At 37.6% G+C, this 17,107-nt stretch overlaps 1 pseudogene; it reads right to left on the bottom strand.

The window, feature by feature from the left end:
* Positions 1 to 9,593: 9,593 nt before the first annotated feature.
* On the bottom strand, positions 9,594 to 9,693 carry LOC121144412 (annotated as a pseudogene).
* Between the last annotated feature and the right edge of the window lie 7,414 nt (positions 9,694 to 17,107).

Below are 17,107 nucleotides of genomic sequence, written 5' to 3'. Positions count from 1 at the left end.
AGCATCAAATATCTGGGGATAATGTTAACCAAGGAAGTGAAAGACCTGTATATCAAGAACTTTGTGTCTTTGATGAAAGAAATCAAAGAAGATACCAGAAAATGGAAAGATCTCCCATGCTCTTGGATTGGTAGGATCAACATAATAAAAATGGCAATCTTGCCAAAAGCAGTCTATAGATTCAATGCAATCCCTATCAAAATTCCATCACAATTCTTCAAGGACCTGGAAAGAACATTAATCAACTTTATATGGAAAAACAAAAGGCCCAGGATAGCCAAAACATCCCTATACAATAAAGGAACTTCAGGAGGCATCACCATACCTGACTTCAAGCTCTATTATACAGCTATAGTCCTGAAAACAGCTTAGTATTGGCACAAAAATAGGCATGTAGACCAATGGAACCGAATCGAAAGCCCTAATTTTAACCCACACACCTATAAACACCTGATTTTTGACAAAGAAGCTAAAACTGTACAGTGGAAAAAAGAAAGCATCTTCAACAAATGGTGCTGGCATAACTGGGTACTGGCATGCAGAAGACTGCAGATAGATCCATGTTTATCGCCTTGCACAAAACTTAAGTCCAAATGGATCAAAGATCTCAACATACATCCAGCCACACTGAAACTTTTAGAAGAGAAAGTGGGAGATACTCTTCAACGAGTTGGTACAGGAGACCACTTCCTAAACAAAACACCAGTGGCACAGGCACTGAGATCGACAATTAACAAATGGGACCTTCTGAAACTAAAAAGCTTCTGTAAGGCAAAGGACACAGTCAAAAAGACAAAAAGGCAGGCCACAGAATGGGAAAAGATATTCACTAACCCTACATCTGACAGAGGGCTAATCTCCAAAATTTATAAAGAACTCAAGAAACAAGTCTCCAAAACACCAAAGGATTCACTAGAAAGGTGGGGTACAGAGCTAAATAGAGAATTCTCAGTAGAGGAGGCTAAAATGGCCAAGAGACACTTAAGAAAGTGCTCAACATCCTTAGCCATCAGGGAAATGCAAATCAAAGCAACTCTGAGATACCATCTTACTCCTATCAGAATGGCTAGAATCAATAACACCGAAGACAATTTATGCTGGAGAGGATGTGGAGAGAGAGGAACACTCCTCCACTGCTGGTGGGAATGCCGACTCATACAGCCTCTTTGGAAATCAGTATGGAGATTCCTCAGGAAAATGGGAATCAATCTACCACTAGACCCAGCAATTCCACTCTTAGGCATTTATCCAAATGAGGCAGGTTCATACAACAAGGGCATCTGCTCCACTATGTTCATAGCAGCATTGTTTTTAATAGCCAGAACCTGGAAGCAACCTAGATGCCCCTCAACTGAACAGTGGATAGAGAAAATGTGGTACATTTACACAATGGAGTATTACTCAGCAGAAAAAAACAATGGAATCTTGAAATTCGCAGGGAAATGGATAGCACTGGAAGAAACCATCCTGAGTGAGGTAACCCAGTCGCAAAAAGACAAACATGGTATGTACTCACTCATATATGGATTTTAGATATGGATCAGGATAGTGCCAGTCTGCACTTCCACAGATAGAGAGTCTGGGAAACAGGAAAGAACCTAAAAGATATGCATATATGCATAGTACCCAAGAGAAGAGGATGGAGACAAGATCCTCTGAATGGATGGGGAACACGGCGAGGGGTGGGGGGGAGTGCAACCTGGGAAGAATAGAGGGGGTAAAGAGGAAGGGAGTTGGTCATGGGGGAACAGGAAGTTGAGGGGGTGGGAGTAGAATAGGGGGAAGAGGGAATCATAGGATCGAAGACAGATCAGGCACCAGAGTGACCTCGAGTGATCTAAAGGTATAACACCAATTGCCCAGCTAAGCAATAGTGGAGGGACCACCTCGAATGCCCATTCCTGATAATGAACTTGATGTCTATAACCATCCGGGAGCCTTCATCCTGTGAGTGATGGAAGCAGAGTCAAACAAACAATTAATCACTGAACTGAACCCAAGGAACCCAGTGACAGAGAGAGAGGAGTGATGAGCAAATTGGCAAAGAATGGGCTGGCAAAACCAGCAGAGACAGCTGATCTGAACAGGGGAGTGCTCTTGGACCCCAGACCGACAGTGGGGAGGCCAGCATGGGACTGATCTGGACCCCCCAATTGTGAGTGTCAGTGAGAAGGCCTGGGCAACCTATGGGGCCTTGAGCTGTGGATCAGTGTCCATCCGTGGTATACAAACTGTCTTCATGTGCCTATAGCACAAAGAGAGATGCTCTCTCAGCCTGGACTCTTAGGGGAGTGCCTGGACCCTACCAAGAGTAAAATGACAGACTCTAGATATCCCCTATGTGGAAGGATTTGGCAATAGGGTGGGAGGGAGGGGGAAGGGGAGTGCGGGAGGATGGGAGGCAGAGAGAACTGGGATTGACATGTAAAACAAGCTATTTAAAATTAAAATAAAAAATGATAAAAAAACATTCAGTATACCAGAACACGCAACACTCAATGCCCCTGATATAACCAGACCCAGGGTATACGCAGAAAGTGACTCTGCCCTCTTGTCTCCTCTCAAAGCTACCTAGTGGCAAGATGGTCCCATGTCATGAAAAGGTGGAGTGCCAAATGGATGGCTCATGTTCAGTAGAACAGCTTTTTCTCAGGCCAAAACATGGTATCACATGCCAGTTATCACAGCACTTGGGAGGCTGAGGAAGGATAGATGAGCTCAAGGCCAGCCTAGCTACATTGTGAGACCTTACAAAAAACGTCTCATTTAAGATGCCATTATGAATCTCAAGGATGCTCCTGCATAGGATGCTGGAGCTCACTGTTGAGGCAAGTACCATCAACAAAGTCAGCAGAAGGTTACTTCAGAAAGTTTAAGTTCTTCAGTCTAAGAAGAAAACGTTGCTTCCAGGAGGACATGAGCCTCATGGCACACTGTCAGTAGAGGGTCTTCTGCAGCTCACCTGGAGATAATACTAAAATGATGGTGGTGTGTGGAAGAGAAAGGGCTATTTCAAGCAGAGGTTGAGTTCCTGCTGGGCTGAGGAGGAGGCACAGACCCAACACAGACAACAGCTACCATACAAACCCAGCTCCAAAGTGACTTCTAACAATGAAGAAAACAGGGGAGAAGATTTATGGCTGAATTTGGGGTGACAGGAAGCAAATGGGCTTGAAGATGTGTGCTTAAAGAAAGGAATCTGAACAACAGATGTTCCGCTGCAGAATAAAGAAAGAATGGAACTTTATTGGATCCTTAACACACAGCTGCACCCATTGGGAGAAAGAAGACCCCCACCTTCCCAAGGATCTTTGTGTGGGCTGCAAACACAATCGTTAATGGGTACATTCACAGTTCCTAGGGAACATTCAGGTTCTGGACTCTGTAAGCAAACAAATTTCTATGTGATCAGGGTGAGCATTTCAGAGCTTGGTATAAAGGAAAGAATACTTAAAAAAAAGTTCTATGTTCATATATACTGTCATATTTATTTATTTTGAATTATGTTTATTCTAAAGGTATATTAAATTTCATTAGTTTAGCTGAGGGAAATTTAAAACAAAGCACAGAATTTTGTTATAAATCATGGTAGACAGGTATTTGCACTAATTTCTTTCATGAAATGATTTCAAATGCTGAGAATAAAAATTACTTTAAATATCAAATTTATCATATTGAAGATTGTAAATAATTAAAAGGAATTTTAATCACTTAAATCAAGGAAGTTGTTGAAATTCCAAGCACCTATACTTCATTTCTCCTGAGGATTTTAAATAGGAAGTGCTAGTGTGTTTATATTTGTACACAACTCTATGCATTGATAGGTATTTGAAAGAATGAGAAATGAAGCCCAGATGCTAACATAAAAGGATGTTTAACTGGAACCCTTTCTTTATGTTCCCTACGAGCAAAGTGAAAGATATACATACATACATACATACATACACACACACATACATATATATATATATATACATACACACTGTATTACATAGTACAGTGTAATTGCAGGGCCCTTCATCGTGTCTACAACTTTATCTCCGGGTGCCTGATGAATTATGAATGAAATAAGTGGCATCGCCTGAGTCTCCACGCTTACACAACATATCATTTGCTTTCCTGCAGAAGCATCCAAACTCCAAGCATCCTCTGCTCCCTCCAGACCAAATCAGAATAGTATAACTATCAGAGACATAAGGCATTGGATCACTGAACATGATATTTCTAAACATGAAATAGGCAAGATATTTATGGATGTGTATGCCTTTTACTAAGACCATGCTGGTTAAAATCTGAAATGCTCTCCTTTCTTTTGTGTATTTGAACATTGATCTCCAGAGGTTGATCTGTTTTGGGAGGTTGAGAGACCTCCTAGATATGAGGTCTAGCTTGCAGCCATAGGTCTACTGATGAGTTAGCCTTAAGACTCATAGCATGGATGTGTTTGCTGTTTATCAAGATGAGAATGTAACTGCAAAATTCCACTGGTACTAAAGGAGGGGTTTGAGTCATTCATGGTAAACTGTTCCTTCTCAACCATGAGCTGAAGCACCCCTTCTTTAATTAATTTTTCTGCATCTCTTGAAGGAGAAAAGTTGGAATTCAAGAGAACAAAAGATATAGTCTGTGTTATGAAAGAGAATAGCAAACTCCTATTTAATTTTTAGGATTTAACCAACTTAAACAGAAAAAAATCTCTTTAATGAAAACAAGTCTAGATCTCTATAAAAAGGGAAATTGTTTCACTCCATAATTTTTACTTAATATTTCTCTAATAATTATGCAAGTAAATAGTTTTTACTTATTTAACCTGTTAAAATTTACATTGTGGAAAAGGATGTAATTAGACATAGGGGGATGCTTCTCTGTGCTGATTCAAGACAGCCACACTTTTTGTGGTTCACTGATAATACTAGAGATTTGGAGACAGATGACAAATGGTATTATAGCACAAGTACATCACACAGTGCTATAGCAGATTTATGAATGGACAAGCTAATTGATTGTGTTTATTTTCTCAGTCCTAGAATGCACATTTAAAATAGGTATCTGCAGTGCTTATCCAAACCATCACACTGATTTCACAACATTCAGACTGAGCTTATTTCTACAAGGTATGAAAAAGGGCAGGGGGAAGTCACCATTATTTCTTACTTAGACAGACATTTAAATTCAATGCTGTAATATCACAATTCATGGTCGAGGGATAGACACGTTAATACCACTAACAAAAAATTAAGTTTTATAATGCTGACTTGAAAGACAACATACTACTTTGATTACCTTATTTGATTTTTTTGCAAAAGTCAAGGAAATATGGAGGATGAAAGTGATTCATTATGATTTTAGCCAATGAGGATTTCATTTGCAGCTGCTGTACTAGATGTTTCATTGTGTGATATTAGTTAGATATCTTCTGGTACTTAGTATATAACTCTTGATACTATCAATACAATATAAAGAGACTAATGACTACCAAGGTATGGCATGGGAATCTTTATGACTAGAAGGACAGACAAAAGCAAACTTCGATATTTCACTGATATGTAGTTTCCTGCAGGAAGATGGGGCATTAAATCAGCAGTTGCTTAGCTGTGCTGAGTGAAGACTTTCTCTTGGAACTGGAAAGATTAGTGATAGTCCAGTGGTTTGTTTTATGGAAGAGAGTAAGTAAAACAGAAATAAAGAACCACAAGAGCGATAAAGTGGATATCACACTTGATGAACCCACAGGTCTTCCACATATAATATTTATATGGTCTTTGTTTTAAATTCATTCCTATAATAAAGAGGCAGCTCAAATGACTAAAAGTTACTAAGCATTTTAAGTAAATAGAGAACAGTCTGGATGAAGTAATAGATGAACATAAAAGAGATTTTTTTATGCATCTTAGCATAATGAATATTTCTCTTTCTTGTGATACTACATGAAGAGAATGCATGCTGATTTATTTTTAATTGCTAATCATGCTAAAATCTGAGGAATTTATATTTGCAATTGCTAAAATCATGAATTTTTAAAGTTGAAAACATAAACAATAGCAATATAAATTATACTGGGCCTTAGTAGAAACCATGTTTACATATGAAACTTTCTTTTTCTACAGATATGATAGTCAATGAGATGCATAATATTAATGAAAGCAAAAAGTTGATACACATCAAAAGTTAAGACACACACACTAGTATTTCAAATACAAATTTTAAAAATTTTATCAGTATCATGAATACCCAGAGATTTCACATTAAGCAACTATTAAGAGTCTAGGCGATTTTTGTCAATTTTTAAAGATTTGAAAATTTAGTAATCTTTCAGAATGCACTCTTTCTCTCTCTCTCTTTCTCTGTCTAATCTTCCACTATTCTTTCATTTTTTAAAATTATGATCCTTCTAACCAGAAGTCATAAAAACACTGCTACTGAAGCAGCTTCCCATAGCTCCTATTTATAGGAGGTCAGGGTCATCAGCATCATAGTGGGGTGCAATTGTTAATGGGAAGAAGGTTAACTTAAATCGTACCACCATGACAGACTAAGCATGACCTGAGCAAGGACAAAAATACATATGATAAATAGATGTGGAACCTCTACCAGGCCTCAGCCTCACACAAAGAACTACAGGTGATTAAGGAATGTGGAAAGCAGGGGAAATGGTCTTTCTCCAGGGAACAACAAACTAGCTGGTCATCCAGAACCCAACAGTCAGCCCTGAAAACATACATATATACAATATTATATAGACTAATATGTGTGTGTGTGTGTGTGTGTGTGTGTGTGTTATATCAACTGGTGAATATTGAGCCCATGAATTAGAAAGAGAATAAAAAAAGTTATAGAAGAGGACATAAAAGGAGTAAAGCAAAGGATAAATTTATGCAATTATGTTACAACCTCAAAAATGAAATAATTAAAAATATTGTAATGTTGTCCTCAGACTTTATAAATTCATGCACAGTAAATTCACAAATTACTATGCTATACTGTGCAGGTCTTAGATTTACAGAGAAGAACAATATAGCAAGAAAATATTGAAGTAACTCCATTGTCTTATGACACATACCACTAAAAATAAATTGTTGTGGAGGGCACTGTTCTATAGAGTTTGCAACATACTGTAACCTGAAAATAGTTTGTTCCCTTGGACAAGACCCACATCTTAAGTTTTCTTTCCTGTGTTACCTTGTACAATATATATTGATGCATACTTCATTCAAAACAATGATCAACTGAATGATAAAACATTGGTTAGGAATAACTTATAATTAAATTTGTAATGATGAAGGTGACATCTAAGTAAAATTTTTGAGCACTCTGGATAATGGGAACACATGCTGCTACCTTCCAGGATCAGTTTCCATGACAGCCTTTCTATTTTAAGAGCCATTTTCATTATACAGATACTTTCCTCACTTGATTTCTCAACTCCTCTAGAGAATTGTCCTTTATTAGATAATTGGGTTTCTCTGTTTCATACAACAGAATATATTTCTTGCACACAGATATGGACTAGAGCTATTCGAGCAGATTCCTTAGTGACCCCAAATATTCTTGAAGAAGTTAAATAATTTAATATTAGTTGCTATATTCTTTACTGTCACAATGATTTATTTCAAAGAAATGAACTTAAATGTGTTGCAATATTTTTTCAAAATAGCTAAGGATGTTACTGTTACTGATATTTGTTCTGTTTTATTTTCCTTTTTAAATATCATGTACAATTATTAAAAATTAAAATATAATGAAAATTTCTAATTATAAGTATTGAAACAGGAATAAATTGAGAATCTATCCTAAATCCTGATATATTATAGTTTATGATATTATGGGTTTCTGTTTATAAATTAGTTTCAAAAATGGGAATTTACTGTCCAAAACAGTTATCATTCCATTTATTACACAAATGTTTACAAACACATTAGGACTTATGTGCTTAGAAATTAATCCCAAGCTATTTTGTTATTGTCATATGTATTTTGCTCAACTCTCTTTGAAGATGCTTATTCTGTGTGAGTCATAACACTTTTCCTTCTTCAGTAATGTCATCAGCAAAATGACTTTGGGGAAACTCAAAGTTTCTGGTGGAAATGAAATTGGCAGTCTTCTTCTGAGACATTTTAACTCTGAGATTATGAGTTTTCTTTCTTTATAAGCAATAAGCTCTTTCAAATGGTTTTGTGATCGTGAGGGTGTTCTTCCAAGGTGAATGCTGAGTTGTGTTGTTCATTATTCAGGTATGTGTGATGTTGGTTTAAGACTCAGTTGTATTCATTGGTGGTTTATGACACTGTTTTCAGTCTATACGACTTGGACTCAGAGCCTATGCACATTTTCATTTCCCTTCCTTGCCACTCCTACTCAGTGAACATCTGTATTATTGTGCAGTTCACTGACTAGGTGCTGAGACTTGTAATTATGATGCAATGAGGAAACTAATTAATATCTGTGTATCATAAAATTGATTTTGAGATGGGTTGTATCTGAGATAATGTTCATCAGAGCAGTTTATAACGCACTATACAAATTGCTGAGCTGGAGATATGTGGCAAGGAAATTCTAAGCCAGGATTTGAAATAGATCATACAGAAGATGACAACTGGTTGTTACTTATTTGGATCTGAATTTATTTTTTAATTTCCTCTTTTATCTTTGTTCTTTCTGCTTTTCTGTCGGGTTCATAATGGCGGAGATGGATGACTGGATGGGAGCAATGCCTATTATTTCTCAGTGCTCGCAGTAAAAAACACAATAGATATTATAAACCTTGTTCCTTGAATTGTAAGTATTCTGTTTAATTTCATTTTTATATTACAACCACAATTCTCCCTCCCACCTCTGCTCTCACCCCATAGCCTCCCCACAAGCCCCACCCATCACCCACTCCTCCCAAAGAATAAGGCTTCCCATGGAGAGTCAACAAAGCCTGGCATATTGAGTTGAAGCAGGCCAAGCCCCTTTCCCCTTCATTAAGGCTGAGCATTGCATCATACCTTAGGGAATGGATTCCCATGGAGGCTCCACAGCTGTTGGTCTAGAGTTCATGAGTTTCCATAAGTTTGGTTCAGCTGTCTTTGTAGATTTTTTTCCTTCATGATTTTGACCTCCCTTCCTCATATATTCCCTCATCCCTCTCTTTACCTGGATTCCTGGAAGTTGGACCAATGTGATTGGTTGTAGATCTTGGCTTCTGGTCCCATCAATTACTGTATCAAGGTTCTATGATGACAGTTGGAATATTTACCATTCTGATTACAGGGGAAGGCCAGTTCAGGGACCCTCTACACTACTGCTAGGAATCTTATCTGGGATCATTCTTTTCCCTAACCCCATAATGGTTCTTCCTATAAAGATATCTCTTTTATTGGTTTCCTTGTGTTTTTATATCTCAACCCCTGTTACCATCATCCTTGTTCCCATTTTAAAAAGGAGACCTCATTGATATGTTTATTCTTATCTGTCATACAGAATGAGAGAAAGAGAGACACAGAAACAAACAAATAGAAAACCAAAAAGAAAACCTACACTGCTCCCATCAATCAATGAAACCTCTGCTACCATGAATCAGATAAGGTATGTATTTCGTCCGAATTTTTCTTCAATGGTAAATGTGGATTTTATACAAATAATTAATCTTAAATAGTAGATTGATAAAAACAGATACTACACTTGTTGTTAGCCAAAAGACCTAGAAGTGATCAATAAAACAAAGAGTTGATTCTTTGAGAAAATCAACAACATAGGCAAAACTTTATCCATCCTAACCTAAAGGCACAAAGATATTGTGTAAATTGACAAAATCAGAAATGAAAAGGGGTACATAACAACAGACACTGGGGAAATCCAGAGAATCATAATGTCATAATTTGAAAACCTGTGTTTCATAAAACTGGAAAATTTAAAGGAAAATGATGATTTTTCTGGATAGATTCACTTACCAAATTAAAACCAAGAACAAATAAACAATTTAAATAGATCTATAAATCCCTAAAGAAACAGAAGCTGTAATGAGTATTCTTTATTTAAAAATTTTAAATTTAATTTAAATTAGATACAAGTTTGTTTCACATGTCAAACCCAGCTCTGTCTCCTTCCCCTCCTATCCTGTGCCCCTTCATCCCTCCCCCAACCCTTCCTCCAGTCCCAACTCCACTCTCCAAGGAGGGTGAGGTCCTTCATCGGGGATCTCGAAAGTCTGTCATATGATCTGGGGCAGCGCCCAGGCCCTCCTCAATGTGTCCAGGCAAAGACAGCATCCCTCTACATGGAATGGTCTCCCAAAGTCCATCTGGATGACAGGGCTAAATGCTGATATATTACCTGAGTCTCCAAAGGATGCTGTGGTCTCCTCACTGATACCCACATTCAGGGGGTCTGGATCAGTCCTATGCTGGCCTCTCAGCTATCAGTCTGGGGTATATGAGCTCCACCATGTTCAGGTCAGCTGTTTCTGTATGTTTCACCCATCAAGTCACAATCCCTTTACTCATCACTCCTTCTTCTCTGTAGCTGGGTTTTAGGAGTTCATTTCACTGTTTAGCTGTGGGTATCTGCTTCTGCTTCCTTCAGCCACTGGATGAAGACTCTAGGATGACGTTCAAGGAAGTTGTCAATCACATTATCAAGGAAGGGCATTTAAGTTAGCTTCTCCAGTATTCATTAGACTGCCAGCTGCTGTCATCCTTGTAGGCCTCTGGATATCGTAATGAGTTCTATTCCAGCAACTGCCTGGGTCCCACCACTTTCTCTGCCACCAAATAACACATGAGACATTATATTAATTATAAAGCTATTGGTCATTTGCTATCATCTTTTATCAGCTAGCTCTGACTTAATTATTAACCCATAATTGCTAATATATATTTTTACAAGGTCTTATCTTACCAAGGACGCCATCCTGACTTTTTCTTCTCCTCCTGGGATGACATGGCAATGCTCCACTCTTGACTACATTTCCCAGAATCCTCTTCAAGTCCTAGTCCTACCTATCATGCTTCCCTATTGGCCAACAGTGCTTTATTTATCAACCAATCAGACAAACGTATACATGGAATGACTTCTCCCATCATCTCCTCTTTTCTGTCTAAATAAAAACAAAGGTTTTAACTTTAACATAGCAAAATATATAACAAAGCAATTATTAAGAAAGAAGTATAAATACAATATTATTCCATTAACATTTAGTAAGATTAAAAAAGTATTTTATTATCTATCTTATCTGTGTGAGTCTATATAGCTTATATTGTATTATAACTAAGGAAAAGTATAGCTATAACTATCTGTCTTCAACTCCATTAAAGACCATAGAAGCATAATATATAAACACTAGAATTGACAAAGACATCCTACTACCTGGACAGTCACCTGAAGTTCCTCTGTAATATTGGGACATTCATCTTCATCCCATAGGCCACAGTGTGTCTGGCAGACTTCTTAATAAAGCAGGAAATTTTAAACTGTCCATCTGCATTGACAGTTTGTCAATCATTTTTTGTGTCCATTAAAATATCTGGCACACTCTACCATGAATCACCAACCCTTTAGGACTGTCCATCTTGCTTCGTAAGTTTAGCAGTCACTTTCCTGTGGGTCCTTCATGTCCAGTTTATACAGCAACAGTCAACAAGTTTAGGCAAGAGCAGTTGGAATAACTCTAAGCAAACAGGTGAAAGACCTGTATGACTAGAACTTTGAGTCATTAAAAAAGAAATTAAAGAAGATACCAGAAAATGGTAAGATTTCCCATATTTTTGGATAGGTAGTATCAACATAATAAAAAGGTAGTCTTAACAAAAAACAATCTACAGGTTCAATTCAAAAACTATCAAAATCCCAGCACAATACTTCACACACTTTTAAAGGAAAATTCTCATCTTTATATGGAAAAACAAAAGAGCCAGTATAGCCAAAACAAACCTGTACAATAAAGGAACTTCAGGAGACATCATCATCCCTGACTTCAAGCTCTATTATAGAACTGTAGTCCTGAAAACAGCTTGGTATTGATACAAATGGATCGAGGACCTCAACATAAATCTAGTCACACTGAATCTTTTAAAAGAGAAAGTTGGAAGTACCCTTGAAAGAATTGGTACAGGAGACCACTTCCTGAATATAACACCAGTAGCACAGACACTGAACAATTAATAAATGGGACCTCCTGAAACTGAGAAGCTTCTGTAAGGCAAAGGACATAGTCAACAAGACAAAATGGCAGCTCGCAGAATGAGAAAAAATATTCACTAACCCCACATGTGACAGAGGGCTAATCTCCACAATTTGCAAAAAACTCAAGAAGCTAGTCAACAAAACCAGCAAAGACAGCTGATCTGAACAGGGGAGAGCTCTTGGACCCTAGACTGACAGCTGGGAGGCCAGCATATGACTGATCCAGACGCACTGAATGTGAGAGTCAGTGAGAAGGCCTGGGCAACCTATGGGGCCCTGGGCAATGGATCAGTGTTTATCCCTGGCATACAAACAAACATCATGTGTCCATAACAGAAAGAGGGATGCTCTCTCAGCCTGGACTCTTAGGGGAGTGCCTGGACGTGCCCTGAGTGAAATGACAGACTCTAGATATCCTGTATGTGGAAGTAAATGGTGATAGGGTTGGAGGCTGGGGGGCATGGTGGGAGGGTGCAGGAGGAGGGGAGGGAGAGGCAACTGGGATTGACATGTAAAACAAGCTATTTAAAATTAAAATAGTAATATATATATACATACATATATATGTATATATAAGAAGCTAGTCGCCAAAACATCAAATATTCCAATTAAAAAGTGGGGTACAGTGCTAAATAAAAAATCTCAATAGAGTCTAAAATGGCTGATAGACACTTAAGAAAGTGCTCAACATCCAGAGTTATCAGGGTAATGCAATTCAAAATAACTCTAAGATACCATCTTACTCCTTTCAGAATGGCTAAAAGCAAAATCACCAATGACAGTTTATGCTAGAAAGGATGCAGAGGAAGGAAAACACTCCTTCACTGGTGATGGGAGTGCCAACTTGAACATCCACTTCAGAAATAAATATGGAGATTTCTCAGGAAAATTGGAATCAGTCTACCACAAGATCTACCACTGTTAGGCATATGCCCAAACGACACACATTCATACAATAAGGATTTCTATTCAACTACGTCCATAGCAGCATTATTTGTAATAGCCAGAATCTGGAAGCAACCTAGAGGCCCCCAAATGAAGAGTGGATAGAGACAATTTTGTACATTTACACAATGGAATACTACTCAGAGGGAAAAAGAAAACAATGGAATTTTGAAATTAACAGACAAATGGATGGCACTAAAAGAAACCATCCTGAGTGAGGTAATCCAGTCACAAAAAGAAAAACATGGTATGTACTCATGCATATATGGATTTTAGACATGGATCAGGGGATTGCCAGCCTACAATTCCATTGGCAGGCAGGCTGGCAAACAGGGAAGATCACAGTAGAGATATGCATGGTACCCCAGAGAAGGGGAATGGGACATGATCTTTGAAAAGACTGGGAGCATGGGGCGAGGGGAAAGGGAGCTGGAAACAAGAGAGGGTGAGAAGATGATATGGAGGAGCAGAAAGATTGAGTCAGGAGAAGAATAGAGAAGAGCATAATTGAGAGAGGGAGTTATTATAGGTTTTAGGAGAGATCTGGCACTAGTGATAGTTCCAGATTTACAAGGATGATACCAACTGGCAATCTAAGCAATAGTGGAGAGGATACTTTAAATGTCCTTCCTGATAATGAAATTGATGACTACCTCATATGCTTTCCTAGAGCTTTCATTCAGTGGCTGATGGAAGCAGAGGCAGATCACAGTTAAACGCTGAACTGAAGTCCTGGAACCCAGTTTCAGAGAGGGAGGAGTGATGAGCAAAGGGCTGTTAAACACAAAGAAACAGCTGATCTGACCAAGGTAGAGCTCATGAACTCCAGACTAATGACTGAGAGACCATCATGGGACTAACTGATCCTGACCCCTATCAGTAAGGAAGCCTAGGCAATCTGTGGTGCTTGGGTAGTAGATCAGCATTTATCCCTGTGGTGTGAATGGTCTTTGGTAGTTCAGTACACATGGACGGATGCTCTATCTGTCTGGATACATGTGGGAGGGCCTAGGCCCTGCCCTGATTGATACAAAAGACTTTGGGTCTCACCCTCCCTGAGGAGAAGGGTGGGGATGTGATGGGGGTTGCGGGGGGCTTGTGGGGAGTGGGGAAGGATGGGAGGGGGAGAGAGCTGGGCTTGACATTTGAAGCAAACTTGTTTCTTACTTAAATAAAAAAGATAAAAAATAAAAACCCAACAAATAATTCATTTTCCTCCATAAAGTAAGGGGTTCTCAAATAGTTTGGCAATATTATATCTAAGGTGTTATGAAATAATGACTTTTGGTCAGGGATGGTAATGATGGAAAATGTCAACCACACAAAGCATCACATCCCATAGCTGAAGTCTCAGATTTCGGCTACCATCCTATGGCCTCTCTTTTATGCAAGTATGACTCTCTGCCACATACTTGAAATGGTGAAGAATAAGATCCCTCTTAATTTAGAATTAATTGAAAATGAGGGCATCATTATCTAATAATAGATAATAATTACCAAGATTAACATTGTTTAAGACCTGTAATCAAGACACAATCATGATGTACTGGGAACTTAAACTTAGATTAGCATCTTGTATCTCCTACAATGTTGATGGACAAGGTCCCTTACAAAGGGCACACAAGGTTATACGTAAACAGTCTATCAACACTGTCAGTCAATTAAGAACAGGGACACTGGTTAAGAAGAAAACAGAAACACTAATGGTATGATGCATGACTGTCAGGAGGTTCACAGGTACTTTTTAAAAAATTTCCCTGTACTTCTAGAAAATAGATGAACCTTGAAACAGTTCTAACTTTGGTTGTTGCCTTTGAAGGTGTCTTTTGTCTAGCCCAGCTGGAGACATCCAACTCTCAAGCCTCCTAGTTCAACTGTTGTACAAGTGCTAGGGTTAGAAACATGGTTGATTATCCACAATATTAGTTTGTGTTATTATTACAAAACCCATCTCTGGTTCAATATTCAAGGTTCTGCTGTGTTCTTTATCAATGTGGCTACACAGAAGGAATTGGCAAGTGATAAAATAATCAGTTGTTTAATTTTGTAGAATGTCTATGTTTATTGCTTTCCAACATGCAATGATGGATTGATGCATGCAGTATATGGATAAAATATTTTCAAAGGCCAACATATTTAAGTTTATTCTACAAAGCTTGACACAATTGGGAACAGGTAGAGTGTTTAAAAGATGAGACCTACTTGGAAGAAGAAAGGTCATAGGTGCATCACATTGAGAAAGGTATTTCTACACCCACTTCTCTTACTTCTTTCCTCCTGCTGTATTGAAGTGAACAGATTTGGAGCACATAAAATAACTGAACATAGTATTGTGTCTTGCCACAGGGACACAGCATCATGATGAAACCCTCTGAAACAAATATACAGAGTAAATCCTGTTTAGCTGACTATCTTATTTGGTCACAGTCACAGAAAGTAAAGTATCAAATTGAACACATACTATCTCACAAAGTAAATCTCAACAGACACACAAAAATATTGGAACAATTCCCCGTGTCTTACCAAATCACCATGAGTTAAAGTTGGAATTAAACAACAGCTCAAACTACAGAAATCCTACAAGTTAATGGAAACTGAGAAACTCTCCATAGAATTATCTATGGATCAAGGAAGAAGTAAAGAAAGAAATCAAAGGCTTCCTACATTTAATTGAAAATGAATGCACAATATACCCAGACTTATGGGACACAGTGAAAGGAGTGTTAAGAGGAAAGTTCAAAGCACGACGTGCTTGCATAAAGGATTTGGAGAAGTCTCACACTGGCACTTCACAGCACAACTGAGAGCTCTAGAACAGAAGAAAACAAACATATCCAAGGGGAGTAGATGATGGGAAATAAACAGAGGGCTGCAATCAATAAAATAAAATGATAGAGAACATTACAAAGACTCAATGAAACAAAGAGTTGTTTCTTTGAGAAAAGTCAACAAGATAGACAAATGATATTCAAAGTAACTAAAATGTAGAGAATGTCCAAATTAACAAAATTAGAAATGAAAAGGGGAAAATAACAACAGAATTTGAGGAAATCCAGAGAAAGATTAGGTCATGCTCCAAAAACCAGTATTCCACAAAATCTAAAATAAATGGACAGATTTTTAATAGGTACTGCATAGAAAAATTAAATCAATACAAAATAAACAATTTAAATAGACCCATAGGATTTCCTAAAGGTGTCCTTTTCCCTGGCAAGGCAGAACGTGGCAGTGTAGTGTGATTTCTTGGCCTGAGTGAGACATCATGTTCAACTCCTAACCTCCCCCAAAAAGAAAAGAAAGAAAATAGGACTTATTTGATATTTCTTTTGGTTAAAAAAATTGTCACTTTTGGACCATAAAATGTTGTATTACTTAAATTATATTTTTTAAAAATCAGATATCAAAATGCTAGTGATAAGGGTCAATAGCTATTTCTTAAAAAATAGAGCCTATATTTTATTTTGAAATAAATTTTATTTATTTTGTTAATATACAATTAATTTTGTAAATATAATTTTTATACATATTGTTCATTATATATAATGTTAATATTGTAAATATAATTATATTTCTCCTTCTGCTAGCCCCCAGCCATGTCCCTTCCAGCTTCACTCAAATTCATGGTAATCATTATATATTTTCCTTTTTTATTAGTGTTTTCACACACACACACACATAAATGTATAAATGTACATCTTCTGAGTTCATTTGATTCTGCTTGAATGTATACGTTTTCAAGGATAACCATTTGCCATTGGCCAAACAATTTGGAAGCTCATCCCTGGGGAGGACTAAATTTACCTCTCTGGCAGTTATTGCCTGTAGCTCTTTATCTGGATGTGGGGATCTGTGAGATTCCCTTTATTTATTTTCATTGTATCTTTGGAAATTAGTTCTAAAACTCAGAAAAGTTGACATTGTTGATACAACACTTCAGGAAGTGACTCACCTTGATATCAAATGACTTCTAGTAGTCTTAGTTTAGTCTTTCAAAATCTGT

The sequence above is a fragment of the Mesocricetus auratus genome, unplaced genomic scaffold (assembly GCF_017639785.1).
Source record: "Mesocricetus auratus isolate SY011 unplaced genomic scaffold, BCM_Maur_2.0 Super-Scaffold_100015, whole genome shotgun sequence".
Taxonomy (NCBI): Eukaryota; Metazoa; Chordata; class Mammalia; order Rodentia; family Cricetidae; genus Mesocricetus; species Mesocricetus auratus.
Note: the sequence above shows the minus strand (reverse complement) of the source record. Positions and strands in the feature narration are given on the sequence as shown.